The sequence below is a fragment of the Centruroides sculpturatus genome, unplaced genomic scaffold, assembly GCF_000671375.1.
Source record: "Centruroides sculpturatus isolate CEXI.00-Female unplaced genomic scaffold, Cexi_2.0 scaffold152, whole genome shotgun sequence".
In the NCBI taxonomy this organism is placed as follows: Eukaryota; Metazoa; Arthropoda; class Arachnida; order Scorpiones; family Buthidae; genus Centruroides; species Centruroides sculpturatus.
Window position 1 is genome coordinate 127,040 of NW_019384348.1, and position 15,950 is coordinate 142,989.

Here is a 15,950-nt window from a genome sequence, read left to right on the forward strand (position 1 = left end):
AAAATTGAATTTATTTTTATATTTTGTTCTATTACTATTATCATTTAAAAAAGGGAAACTATTCAGTGTATGATCATAATGATAAATTAGTTCTTACTGATTAAGAGAAAACTTTTAAAATTAAAAATCTACATTACACTTTTTATGTAATTTTAATTTCTATAATTACATCAATATAATTGTAATTTAGTGATTTGAACGTTGAATATTACATATAGACAATAGATTTCATTTAACATTTATTTTAGTTATTTTAAAGTAATCATTTGCATTAGTTTTAGTTCAAATCATACATTAAACTATGAAAAATGGGATTATGCTAATTTATAAAGCCGTTTACATTTTTCTACTACAGCTGTTACTTGATAAACGACATTCTGGCATTATTTTTGCAGTTTTGTAGGATAAATTAATGAAGATATAGATTAAAGTTTTTCATTAGGATTTTTAAATGAGTAAAATCAATGCATCATGATTTTTAAGTAGAATTTCTTGTCATTATGTAGTGAAGATATTTTTGTGTAGAGTAGTTTTTATATTTCAATTTATTTAAAAATTGGCTTATGTTAAGAAACCATCTTCGAATCTGAAGGATTATATAGAAATTTTAATGGAATTTATAGAAAATATTAAACGGGGAGATCGAGGGGTGCTTATGTTGATTGTTTGGTACCAAAACAATCAGTTTTGTTAATTTAAAATGGAAATAAATATAATAACACATATCGCATGACTTTAATGACAAAGTATTCTTATATAAACAGAAATAGCAGAAAAATTTAAACTGATATCTCTCGGAAACACGTGTCGAAAAGTGTGAAGCACAGACTAAAGATAATTGCATACGAATTCAAAATAACTGTAATTTCAATCATTTCTAGTAAAAATAAGAAATGTATTCTATTCCTCTTTTGGAATTACACAGAGTATAAATTATACTTTAATTTATATAATTTATAAATTAACTTATAAATTCAAAATGATCCATTTTCTTTACTCCATTCAACGATTTTAAAAAGTTAATGAAAAAGAATGGTGTAAAAAGTTAAGTAACTAAGAATTTTAAGGTAATTGAGAAATATTCTCCGAAATACGACAAAGCCAAGTGACTTGGTACCAACGAATTTGCCTTGTGCAGCATCTAGTTTCAAAATTCTGGTATTAAACATTACTCAAAACGTCTGGGTGGACGAGGTGATTAAGGCGTCAGTCTACTTTTCTGGGGATCCGGGCAATTCCCATGGAATTTTTCACGGGTTGTCTGTCCCGAATATATTTGGCACCTTTCTTACCACCCAACCTTCTCTAATACGGATCTCTCCGAACCCACACTGAGCACGGAAAATGGCCCTCTTCGTACTCCCGGGACGAAAAGAGTTTAAATATATTTAATTTAATCTCGAATTAGTCTATATTTTTGAATTTAAAATATTGAAACAAATTTCCCATCAGCATTTCCAATTTAAAAAAAAAAAAACCATTATACATTTGGCATCGTATTAAATCCACACACATCCAGATATTAATTAGAAAACTTTTACATATTATGAATAACAATTTGCATAATTTTATAAATGTAACCGGCATAAATTTTAATATATTTTTTAATTATTTAAAAAACAAGAATAAAAATAAAATTTTAATGTTGGCTTGTGTTCACATAAATAAATTCCACACGCTCTCATGTAAAAATAATCATTTAACTTTCAACGAAATTCATAATTTTCTTCATTTCACGCTTGCTTTAATTTTACATTTTCCATTTTGTAAAATAAATTTCTTCTTGTATTTGTTCCACGTAAACCATTCACGAGTTTCCTTTATATTTTCAGTTTTCACTTTATCAAAGAAGTTATTAGTTTTTTTCCTGGTTTCTATTTATATTATATTCATTTATTATATCTTTATTCCGTACACGATCTCACCTAACATACCAAACACGTCAAACATCTATAGTAGATAAATATGCCTATATATCACAGACTTATATTAAAATTGACACAACAACGCCCTGAAAGGTTACCATGGTACTGTACTGTACCTCCTTCGAATATATCTCTTCTATAGAATAAGCTTTCGTTGCTTTCAATCTAAACTTTACTTTTATTCCATCAATTTTTATTTTATATTTGATCAATTCTGAATTATTTACAAAACGTACCGATCGATAATTATTTTTAGATAATCATTTTCTCATATTGAATCTTTTTACTTTGAAAAATCGCGTATTAAGTTTAATGAATCTTAATCGCTGATCTGATAAGTTTCAAAAGTAAATTTTTTAAAAATTAGAAATAATCTTAAAAGTTTTGAGTATTCAGAGAGTATTTTACAGAATTTTCTAAAGATTCTGTAATTAATTTTAAAAATATCCGAGATTCCGAGCTTCTGTAAAGAATCAGATCCTTCAGAAAGATTGAGATTCGGATTGCTCTTGAAAAGTTTTCGGAGGATTTATAGATATCTTTTTGCAAAGTTTTTAAGAATCTTTTGAGAAGTTTTCGGAGGATTTGTAGATATCTTTTTGCAGTCTTAAAGAATCCTTTGAGAAGTTTTCGGAGGATTTATAGATATCTTTTTGCAAAGTTTTCAAGAATCCTTTGAGAAGTTTTCGAAGGATTTATAGATATCTTTTTGCAAAGTTTTAAAGAATCCTTTGCGAAGTTTTCGGAGGATTTATAGATATCATTTTGCAAAGTTTTTAATAATCCTTTGAGAAATTTTTCAAAATATCTCTAAAAGTCAAATTTTTTCAAAGGAATTCTGAGAAATCTTAAATTTCAATCTCTCAACTTTATAGCCACGGTAGTGAAGATCTGAAATATTGATAGTCAATGATATTTAATTGTTATTTATTTTCCTATTTCGATTATATATCCATAATTAATCATTACATAGACTTAAACGCGTTATATGGAAGAATCAAATCTTCTATAATTTTTTGTAAAGGAAATTTTAAAAATTTTAATTTGATCTTATTTAGAAAAGTAGCAATATTGATAATAGAAAAAAAATTTTTTTTTGATTTATAGCCTATGTTTTAAAATGATTTATACATTTAAAAATACGTCTATAAATAGCTAAGCTGTAATTATATTTACAGAAATTCAAACGTGAGGAATTTGAAGCGATTATAGGATTGCGTGAAAGGAATATTTATACATTATTTCTTTTAAATAAAAACTATTTGCATATTTTATGTTCGTATTTTTCTATATAAATTAAATCAGTTTTTCGAGATATTTTAAATTTAAACACGATATTATTTGTTATACAAGTAAGATCCAATTCATATTTTATAAAACAATATCGTAAGTTTTCAACAATATTTACTCTATCATTCACTTTCTAACATTATTCAATAGTTTTTAAAGTACTTTTTTGAATTCTCAGAAACGTTTAAACTATGCTACGATTTGATTTAACAGAACCATTTAATTAGGAGTTAAGATTCTTTACTTTTTTCTAATTAAAATTCATAATAAATGTTTAAAGATTTTTTTACGATTCAAATGTCTTATTTCAAGAAATTCTACACTTCTTTAATATTACTTTAAGTATAAAGATATTGGAATTTTGTCTAGAGAATCTGAGCTATAGACTTTCATTAGTGGTTGAGTAAACCCTGTCTAGTTGTTGGTGTGGCTAGAGACTCGAAGGTACACCATTGCAACCATTAATCTAGGAACTCTGGCATCAAGCAATTTTCCCTGGGTATAGAAAATCCATTAACTTAAAGATATTTTCGACTGTGTTAAATCTATTTTAATTTAATTCACTAAAACTTTTTTCCTCGTGTAAACTGAACCCGAGTTTCTAAATATTCGATTACAGATGAAATTTCCTTCAATCGTTTTTGAATTTAGAAACAAAATATTAACGATTTTTTTAATTATTTAGTTTTGTTTTTAATTATTGCATTTATATAAAGGCGAATATATTCGTGCCTAACTGCGAATTCTTTACACTTAACAAGTGCATTTCGGTACTTTGAACAAAGGTTGAAAGACGATAGTTTAATTTATTGTGTTTATCGAATGTCCTCCTCGAAACGACACTTTGATAAAATCTAAACAAGACCACTAATTAAACTAACTGCATAATTAAATTACCTTGCAGATATCATTCCAATATACAAGTCAATAGATGCTTATCATACGATCGAGATTTATGTTCTTTTTTTTTTTTTTAAATGTAGTACTTGATAATTGAAACATGATAGTAGAGAGATAAATTTAAAGAACCTGAAGGGACGAGTTTGTTTTTAGTTGATTGAAAGTGAACTGTTTACAAATTAGACACTGGGCCTCAAACGTTAGAACAGCATTGATTACTTTCGATTTTTTTTTCGTGATACTTGGCGGTAACTATAGTGATAATCGTGTGACCAAATACATAGAGTGAACTGTTCAATGATAGAAGAATTGGATTATAGATTATATTAACAATATCCTAACAATAAATTGTTTTATTTTGTTCGTTCCTTCTCGCATCTATCATGAAACTTCCATCAAAGTTAACTTTATAGAAAATTGAATTTTTCTATAAAGAAAAGGAAGGAAGAAAATTCATTTTTATGAGTAATAATAGATAATTTCTACGATAATTTTATATCAAATTTCATTTGTATAATCCAAAGTGGCTAATGAAAAATTAATATAAATGTAAGATTATAGTGAGTAAGATATCATTAAATTTAATTATAATTATAATTAATGGCGAATATTTTTCCCTATATATATATTTTACGTAATAATCAACAGATAAAATGTATTTTTATTATTTTTCTTCAATTTATGAAGATGTTTAGTACTGTAATATAGTTAAATTATTAACATTGCTTATATTTCATAGCAAAATAAAAAAAGAGTATAGAAAACATGATTTTTTTTAATGTTTAAGTAGAGAAAATTGCATAAAAAGTTACTTAAAATCGATAAAATATATGACGAAGCTGAGAAAAGGACATCTGTTACTACTACATTATGTTATAAACTGATTGCAATAAGATTGGTTATTAAACTTTTCATTCATATTTTTGCGCTCAAATAAATATATATTCAAGAATTTTAGAGTATTTTTTTTCAATTTTATTCAACAGAAAATCAATTTTTATGTTAAACAACATTAATAAAGTACTAATCTTTAATTTAATATAACCAGCTGTTGGCATGAATAACTCAATTGAAAGGCAACATGTGGGTTTAATAAAATGAGATATTTAACTGATTTTTAAAATTAAATTTCGATTATATTATAGAATAATTTCTGAATATATTTAATATAATAAAGTATAGAATAAAAAATACCAGAATAACAGACTAAATAGGATTAAATAGATCTTTAACCTTTGAACTTTACTATGACTTACAGATTTTATATTTTAGAGAAAAAGTTTTATATTTTTAGGAGAAAATTCCATTTTAAAATTATTTTTATTTTCTTCTATATGATAAAGGTAATTCTAAAAGAAAAAAGAACATGGAAAAACTCTTACAACATAACAAAAAAAATCCTATTAAATTTACAAAAAAAACTCACTAAATCTCTAATTAAATAATAAATAAATAAAAATATAAAATATTAATAAAGTATATTTAAAATATTTTTAATACGGTAAAACCTGTGTAAGATGGAATCGCGTGGTACCGAGTGTTTTTCCGGTTTAGACAGGTTCCGTTTTGGACAGGTTTTACCGTATATACTTAAAATGAATAAAATATAAAGTTATAATAATTTTTTAGGTAAATTCATTAGATCACGTGCTTCTTTTTTGTAGTGATACATTAATAATAAAGTGTTACTTTATAATATGTAATAAATTACAATAATAATACCACTGAACTGTCACTTCTTTTGTTGTGCTTGACAGCATTTATTATATTTAAAAAAAATATATCGAAAAAATAATAACAAGGTAGGAACTAGTCATTTGTACAGTTCATGAAACGTTTTATTTTCTCAGTTGTATTTTTTTAATCGTGATAAAATACACTCTTTCTTTTTATATATATTTCAGTTCATTAATGAGGTTTCTCACGGATTTCTTCTTTTCAAAAATATTATTTAAAGTACAGTATATAAAAATTTCAATATAAAAATATCCTTTATATTCTTTATTCCTAGGTTCTTCAAATGGAAATTATCATCTTCTTATTGGATTAGAGTAATCATGGATATATCGTTATATCAATTAAGAAAAGAGAGCTTTGCTAGACTGTATTAGTAAGATTCTAAAAGAAAATATCTCAGAATAGTTCCGAGATATTAGAGCAGAAAGAATTTCTACAATCCTTGCCCAACAACTCTCGATAAAACTGCTCTTAGTTGAATAAAGAATCATAAATAACGAAAACAGGAGATATAGGAGAACTCCCGGGAGATATGAGAGAAATAGTCATATATATGAATCAGCTGGAACAATAATGAGAAAGACGTGACCGAATTAATAATGTGTGGAAACGTTATAGACCGAAAAATGAACATAAATAATATTTATAGTCGAAGAACATTTAATTAAATAATCGACCATTACTTTGAAATTACTATATTTACCATTACTTTAAATAACTAGATTTTGTTATGGTTTATACAGTGTATTTTTTACAACTTTCCAATGCAATTTTCAAAATACTTTGCAACGTGTTTCATAATAAACGACTGCTTTTACTCTACATTCATAAACAGGAAAACAAGTAAAAGTGAAAATAAATGGAGTTAGTAATTTCTATTTTAGCATACTAAAAGCTAGTAAAATAATAATAATAATAATAATAAAGTGATAAATAATAAAAATCACAAATCGATCTATCACCCAAAAACATTTATATTTCGACATTCTTCAGAAGTATCCTGGGATACCAGATGAGAACACTTATACTGCATCCTTAGTGATTCCATTTAACAATTTAAGCGATCCTCTCTCTATCTAGGGGACGAAACCACTTTCTGGCCAGAAAACCATCCCATGAAACACGGTCTCCATGATATGTTAGAACCAATTCCCAATGTTATACTAACGTGTTCTACGATAATACTGTTGGCACTCATACGATCTCTCTAGAGGTTTCATTTCACCAACTATCTAAGGGGTAAACTCATTTCCTTTTTTTATTTTTTTTTACTAGAACACCTGCCCATCATAGATTCTATTGGGGATATAACAGCTATTTATCATTTTATCCGAAATTCTTCGAGTATCCCACTGAGAACTTCACATTGCCTCCCTAATGGTTTCATTTAACTATTTAATCAATCTTCTATCTAGGAGAGGAAACCATTATCTGGCCGTTATATTGTCGTACGGTTTGTCAGAAAAAGTCACTTTTTTTTTTTTAATTACGGGTATTCTATGATCATGTTTTATGTATTCATACAATCCACCAAGAGTTCCACTTTTCTATATACAGTTATTCGATACCCACTTCATTGTACCAATGGAACCTCTAGTGATATATCTTTACCAATATTATGGATATTATAGTAGAAACTCTATAATGGGATACCTTTAATTGTATCTTATTATAGCTTCTATTATGTTGTATGGTATTAAAATTATTAATGAGATCCTAACGATCATATATGATCTTGAATGATGGGCACGCTCAGTGTTATGTAGCGTGAAAAGTTGTGCTGGGGTGATCCAATTTTATGTTTACTCTTGAATCTGAAATATTATTATTTTTACTTTATATCGTACATTAAACATTTCATTTTAAATTAACTGGTTTCATAAACTAGCTAACAAGTTTTAACAGTACTGTACAATACAATATTTAAATTGTTTCTAAATAAAACAAATTATAGGGTAAATTATAGATTTTTTTCCTATAATTTATAGGAAAAAAATCTATAATTTCTATGTTTTTTTCATACATTTTAAAGTTTCCTATAAATTAATGGATGAAAATCGTTGATAGTTACTGTCATCTAATGATATATACCAGGAGCTAGAAAGAAAGTGTAGATTAAAATATATAATTTGCTGTATTGTATCCTTGAAAAATCAAATGTTTCTTTGGCATTTTTATAGAAAACAAGAAAACATTATCGTTATCTTTCCTGTTCTCCTCAAGATTTAAGTTTCGTATACAAAAACTAATGACGATTTTCCATCCATATTGCTTAATAATAATAGAGAAAACGTTAAGGATGACATCGATCAATGTCAAATTCCTCAGTTCAAAATACATTTAAGAAAAATAGATTTGAATTATTGATAATAATTAGCTTAGAATTTCCTGATATTTTCTTTATAAAAGCGTTAGAAAATATTAAAGACACGACGGAATTTACTAGATTCATATTGGATTTAGTTATTGCGATTTGTAAAGAATAAGTTGACAGGATGATCTTATTTTTCCCCTTCAGGAAAAATAGAATAATGTAAAATTTGGCAAGACAAATATATTTTATTTTAGAAGAGATTAGACAATTTTAAATCCTATATTTTTCAGTTCATAATTCAATATTAATATTCTTGAAAAGAATGGTTTTTAAAAGTTATTTAAAGAGTTAGCCTATATCAATATTAATGAAGAAGGGGAAAAAAAGAATTTAATTCAGTACAAAAATTACAGTTATTAATTTAATTATGTTCAATAAAAATCTACTAAATTATTTTTAATAAAAAAAAATTTTAATTTTAATTCTCAGATAAGAAAAATCAATAAGATCTTGCATTCATGGTTATGTTATTATTAGAGAGCAGATTTAGAAAAGAATTTAAGTTAGAATAATATATGTAATGTGAGTTAATATATGAAGCATATTTCCTTAATAAATATTTATTTGGTTAGTAATTTTTGATATATTTAGAAGAGAAAAATATGAAAAAAAAAATCTACAGAGCAATATGGCGATCGATTGCCTTCTAGCAATGGCAGTTAAGAACATTGATGTAGTAGTTTTGTCTATGCTGCTGGAGCAAAAAAAGTGCCTTTCTACCGATTACTTTTTTTTTTAGATTTTTGAAAGAATTTGGGCTTTTTCCTTGAATATTTTAGCTTTAAAATTTTTTCAACAGAGTTTTTTCCAAAGGCAATTCATATGAATGGATTCATAATTGGTTGAACAAACAGAATTAATTTCTGAAAGAAGGTTTCATAATAAACGACTGCTTTTACTCTACATTCATAAACAGGAAAACAAGTAAAAGTGAAAATAAATGGAGTTAGTAATTTCTATTTTAGCATACTAAAAGCTAGTAAAATAATAATAATAATAATAAAGTGATAAATAATAAAAATCATAAATCGATCTATCACCCAAAAACATTTATATTTCGACATTCTTCAGAAGTATCCTGGGATACCAGATGAGAACACTTATACTGCATCCTTAGTGATTCCATTTAACAATTTAAGCGATCCTCTCTCTATCTAGGGGACGAAACCACTTTCTGGCCAGAAAACCATCCCATGAAACACGGTCTCCATGATATGTTAGAACCAATTCCCAATGTTATACTAACGTGTTCTACGATAATACTGTTGGCACTCATACGATCTCTCTAGAGGTTTCATTTCACCAACTATCTAAGGGGTAAACTCATTTCCTTTTTTTATTTTTTTACTAGAACACCTGCCCATCATAGATTCTATTGGGGATATAACAGCTATTTATCATTTTATCCGAAATTCTTCGAGTATCCCACTGAGAACTTCACATTGCCTCCCTAATGGTTTCATTTAACTATTTAATCAATCTTCTATCTAGGAGAGGAAACCATTATCTGGCCGTTATATTGTCGTACGGTTTGTCAGAAAAAGTCACTTTTTTTTAATTACGGGTATTCTATGATCATGTTTTATGTATTCATACAATCCACCAAGAGTTCCACTTTTCTATATACAGTTATTCGATACCCACTTCATTGTACCAATGGAACCTCTAGTGATATATCTTTACCAATATTATGGATATTATAGTAGAAACTCTATAATGGGATACCTTTAATTGTNTATCTAAATAGTCTAATTTTTTTTATTATTCAGTATTTTAAAGGCTTTATGTTTTCCTTTTTTTTTAAATTATTTTATAACGATTTAATGGATTATTATTAAAGAACATTTTCCAACTGTAAACGTTATCTTAACTCCTATTTTTTTTTTTTTTAAAGATTAAATCTGAATCAAGTAAACATGAAGCAAAACTGTATGGACATAAGATCATTTTTTCGGGGTTGAACATCAATTTTAGATAAGAAAAAGCAGAATTTTTCTTATCTGAACGTTCTTATAGATGGAGAGAGACGTTCAGTCTACTCATTTTTTTATAAATTTATTTCTTTTTTTTATTTTTTTATTTTATGTACCGAAATATTGCAGTACACGGTCCTTTTCTTTCTCTTCTGCTAGCCTCTAAAAACAATTGTTAACAATATGTCATATAATTCTAGTGCTAAATTTATATCGTAACCCTTCATTCTAACAACTTTTTAAAACAATTATCTTGCATAAAATAATATTTTCTTTATTTTAAAGCTGTGGATTATATTTAAAATGATAGACAATGATAATATTCTGGAGAATTATGCGAAAATCAAACTCTGCGTGATGAAAATAGAAAAGGTTAATTTATTAAATTTTAATAGAATTTTTAATATTTTTTATATGTTATATTAAATAAAACGTTACAAAGTTCGTATCTTAGTTATTAGAATCAGAATGGAGGAATGGCCAAGAGGTTAAAGCGTTAGTCTATCGTCCAAAATCGAACCTCGAATATCCCAATAGATAAAACTACTAAACCCCTCTATTTAGTCGCGAGTTCGCACCCCAACTGGCCGAACACGTGAAGTTTTTTTGGGTAATAGAGGCCAACTTATAGAAATCCTATCAAGAGACACCATTCTTTAATAGATGAGGTGCATTGCCTTACCTCTCGTGTCATATCTGGCCCTCTATTGTAAGCCTGTCGAACTTATAATGGGGATAGAAAAAAGCCCTCTTAAAGACGTAAAAAGTCAAAAGTAAGGAACAAACATCTCGTAAGATATTTATTAATCCTTCAAGTTTTTATAACAAGTACTATAACGAGTAGATATGGCTGCACGGCTCATATCTTAAGAAATGTTATCATTTACATTTATCCAACCAAAGAAAAACATGAAAATCAAGATAATAAAAATGTATTTTATATTCTGAATGGATCGTAACTCGTTTCAAATGTTTAAGATTTTTATGAACGTGTGTTCTCTTACGGTTCACATGTAACAGATGAAAATGGATTTTAACCTTTTCTAAGCATTATTTTTTTCCAGTAAATATAAAAATTTCTATAAATTTTACCAAACTACAATAAGAGAAAGAAAAAATAAGGAAAATAAAACAGTAACAGATGCAAAAATATCGAATTTTGTAACTTTAAAATCCATCTGGGAAAACAAGGAAAAGCAGATTTCTTTTTTTCTTCCTTTAGAAATAAAATAATTTACATCGAAATTCTATTATGTTGTAGCGATTCAATAATTCTTTTATTTTTATTTTTCTTTACAAACGATTTTTTATTCTTATTTTTAAGTAATCTTTTCGAAAAAAATAAATAAATAAATTATAAGTTTTGAAGCTGAAGATTAAAATCGGATGCTCTTCAGCTTCCTACCTTAAAAAAAAAAATAAATAATAAAATTTTTATTTTAAAAACATATTTAATTAATGTTTATTTATGAAATGTATTTTTATTATAAAATATTTTTTTAACATTTTATTTACTTTTTATTCATTAAAACCGGAACAATTCTTTAAATTCAAAATAAATCGATTACATTTTAGTTTTTCTCTTGGATTTATATGTATATGTGGATGAAGAATATTAGATTTATAGCAGTCAATAGGAAGCTTTCTTACAAAAATAGAATAAAATAAAAAAAAAAGAGAGAGTGGGAGAGAAAGTGAATTATTTACATTCGCTCTTTAAATGCAATATTGAAGTTAGAAAGATGAAATTTTCGACAAAAGTAGAGAATTAACTGTATAAAGAATTTAATAATTTTTCTGAATACGTTTATTATTTTTTTTATAAAGAAAAAGAAACATTTTCATAATACATAAAATTTCATTCTGTACACTCAGCAATTTGTGTATAAAGGCGAATGAAGCAGCATCTTTTGTGATGCTGAACAATATTCCAGATGTAATATTTCTGTAATAAGTGTTCGCCAGTAGCAAGACCATTAAAAAAATATCAAAAATTATGATCAAAATATTATCAAAGTGAATTAAACTTATATTATATGCTTGTTTCTTTACTATTTTTCTTCTGAAAAGATTAAGAAACGTATCTAATCTTTGGGGAAAAGTGTTCGAGACATTCTTTCCTTCGTCCAAAAGTAAAAAAAAAAAAAAAAAAAAAAAGAAATTCGCTTCGATCCATTAAGAGAAAAGGAAAAGAATGATAAAGATTGCATTTGTTTTTATTTTTTTTTTTTACTAATTTCTTTCTTACTTCGAACCTGGATAAATTTTGTACGATGCGACGAATTAGAAGCGAATTTTTATATATAAATCATAAAAATTAACCAAAAAATTATAAAGATAATTAAGTTATAATTACGCATATCTAATATTTAAAAAATGTCTGTATTGATTTCATTACTTTTCTTTATAAGAATCTGATAATGTTACAATAAACTTCTCTATTTTTTTGTTACAATTCTGGAAAAAGTTTTTGATAAATCGATAAAACAGTAACCGTAGAGAATGACAATGAAGTTATTTTTATCAAAATATCAATTTATCATCAGAGAAAAATACAAAAAAAATGATAAAAATAAAATAATTTCGATTAAGTCACCGCACNTTTTTACCTGACAAACACTAAAAATACATTTTTCTTTACTTTTCTATTTATTCCATAGAACAGAGCTTGATTTATACATAAGCCAAACAATCTAAAGATTATTATGATTCTACAGCTTAGGGCCTCACATTACTACATTATTGGATAGGAGAGAAGGGCCTGTTATATGTTATAGCAGACTCCAACAAGTATGCCATAGAACATTACATATGCATATACAAACTAATCATGAATAATGTGTGATCCTTTTTAATTTATACAATAATTCTACTAATAATAAATTAGAAAACATTGAAATAATTTAATTTTTTCTGTGTTTTTTTTTTTTAAATAAAATATTCTAAAATATAAAATATCAAGTAAATAATGTTGCAAAAATTTTATATCAAATTAAACTTTCAAATGGTTTCACCTGGCCTTTTATATAAAAGGTAAGCTGTTGTACTACAGGCAGGTGGTGAATGTAGAGATAACGAATAAATTGAATCATTAGAACAATGCTTTTTAAGAACTATAAAATTAAACTTAATCATAATTAAATACCCTTTCCAATTTTAAATTCAGAAAAATTGATAATCAACATGCAAATTTAATATATTTTTACATGCCATAAATTTTATAACTATTATTAAATGCTAAAGTAACAACTGTTCTAGGACTTAAAATGCTTTAAGAGTTGAGAATTTTAAAATAATTATAAATAGCAACGGTAAACGACACCAGTTGAGATGTCGATGACCTTCATAAGATTTTAACCTTAAGAGAGATCGGTTTATACTACGTCCCTTTCAACTTAAAAAAAAATTAACTTTTACTTTAAAATAATCACAAAAAAACACTCGAAAGTTATAGATTATTCTTCTTAAAACATATAAAAATATTTTTTACATTCATAAAAGTTAAATATACTTTAACATCCTTCGTAATAATAATAATACTAATAATAAAAGTAATGATAGTGAGTCTGTATATTTTCTTACTAAACTTACGACGAAAGTAGGTGATAAAAGAGGAAAGACTTATCAAAATTCCTGTTTTAAAGTTGTAAGGAAGTGCTACAACAATAATATCCATCAGACAAAAATCTTTTGAACATACTCTGAGTAATCAGAAAGGAAATCTGAGATTACATATAAGACATCTCTTATGTTATCTGATCTCCTTTGTCGCCGCAATAAATTGTAAATATAAAACTGTCTGAGATTAAAACAAACTTTGGATATTGGAAAAATATCATAAAGAAATATATATTGTATTTATATATATATTTTTTAAATATTTTTCTATAATAAAAATAGATATATAAACTATAAAAAGTCTTCTTTAATATAATTCCGTATATAACGCGCACATGTACTAAAAATTAATATAAAAACGTCTTTAATTTATATGCATTATGCTTTAAAAATTTAAACAAATTATTATAATTATAAATTAATTTATTTAAATAAATACATATAATATAAATAATAACTGTTTATAATAGTTTATTTTAATCAATAGAGCTTTAATCTTAATTAGTAAAATTATTCAATTAAACAATGTGAACGTATCTCATTTAACGTTTTAATTAAGCTTAATTCGTGTTAATTAAATAAAATAACGTATTAATTTTTATGTAAGAAAGTAGTTTTATGTTCTATTTTTTTAATATTGATTTTTGTTATTGATCATATAACACTTAGAAGCGTGTTACAGTAGCACATTCGAAACACTTGTCTTTATCTATAGAGTCAAATATGTGCATTTTCAGCAATATTTTTATATATATATCGCTATCAAAAGAAGCAATATCACTCAAGAGTTATGTTCTTATGATAAAATAAGTGTTTCTTCCATCAAACTTAAAAGATACGGCCGAATTTTTAATTGAAATCTGTTGTTATCGGCAATAAATTCTCGTGTAAGTATGGTTTAATGAATTATTATTCCATTTTTAAAAAAAAATTCTACTGATGTAGATAAAATATGGCAATAATTGCCCACCCAAAAAAAATTACACCAGACTAAAGGAGACGATTTGGGAAAGACAATGAAGATTCAAATTTTTGGCACGAGTCCAAAACCCGCCCATTCACGTAAGGTATTGTTGCGTAAAACGAGGTTGAGCGCCCTCGTATGGTTATGAGGTGACTAACCTTTTCAGTTCGACACCGATGAGGTCAAAGGTTCATTTTCGTAAAGGAAAAATATAATTTCTATCGAAAATTACCTGAATAATAATTCTTTTTTTTTTATATATATATATAGAAAAAGTAACCAAAAGAAGAATGAAGAGACAATCTTCTCGCATCCATCTTTGGCCTAATGGGGAGGAACAAAAGCGTGACGGTTCGGTTGTCAACGGGATAGAGTCTGTCAGTGTACAACATCTGGATTATGTTTTGGGGGGGAAGGGACAGCTGACGAAACCGGCCAGATGCGTTCACTTCTTACGTATACATCATTAAATTCAGCTTTGGTTACTCAAAATAAATTGTAACACGTGAATCATCAAACAGAAAAGTGTAAAATAATTATTTCTTTATTAACACTCTTAAAAAAATAGGGAGAAAATTAATTCAGTTAAGGGATTTTTCCTATTTGTTAAAAAAATATATTAAAAGTGAGAGAAACTTTTCACTTTTCTCTTCCCTTTTCAACACGGAAGACAAGCAAACAGCGATAAATCACGTCCGGTTACTTACGTCATTGGACCAAAACTGTTGTGGCACGAACAATAAAAAATAAAAAAAACAATAAAAATATGTGTGCACTCACTTTCACTTGTTCGGGGCAATAAAAGTGAAAGCATTAATTACTTTACTATTTTGCACGCGCCTCGAAAATGGCGTCCATTAATTTACATTAAAAAAAAATGTTCGTTAACAAACAACTTAAGTAGATTTTTATCTTAATTAAAATTATTATAAGGGAGCGATTTATTATCTCACCTTTGACAGCTACAAGTTTTCGATATCTTCAATATGCCACATTAAAATTTAACTTCCGGTCACACTCCACCCATTACTTCCTTTTTTTATAATCCAGGGGGCGTTTTACATCCTCCCGACTTTCATCCGGATGTTTATTATGCGGAATTTAAAGTTATTTTTCCCCAACTTTCGAGTGATTTAATAAAAAAATTTAAAATTCAAAAATGAAACCTA

General features: G+C 26.4%; 1 protein-coding gene across 5 annotated transcripts in view; it reads right to left on the reverse strand.

Moving 5' to 3' along the window:
- LOC111636673 (disheveled-associated activator of morphogenesis 1-like) overlaps window positions 1-15,950 on the reverse strand; it is a 76,552-nt gene that overhangs the window by 55,096 nt on the left and 5,506 nt on the right. Inside the window, exon 2 of one of the 5 annotated variants that reach the window (XM_023381981.1) lies at window positions 15,735-15,947. The exons of 2 other annotated variants lie outside the window; for them this stretch is intronic. The gene's annotated coding sequence lies outside the window, so the exon portion shown is untranslated. Of the gene's footprint in view, window positions 1-13,781; window positions 13,891-15,734; window positions 15,948-15,950 lie in introns of those variants that run through there. 2 more of the 5 variants (XM_023381989.1, XM_023382012.1) reach the window with 2 other exon arrangements.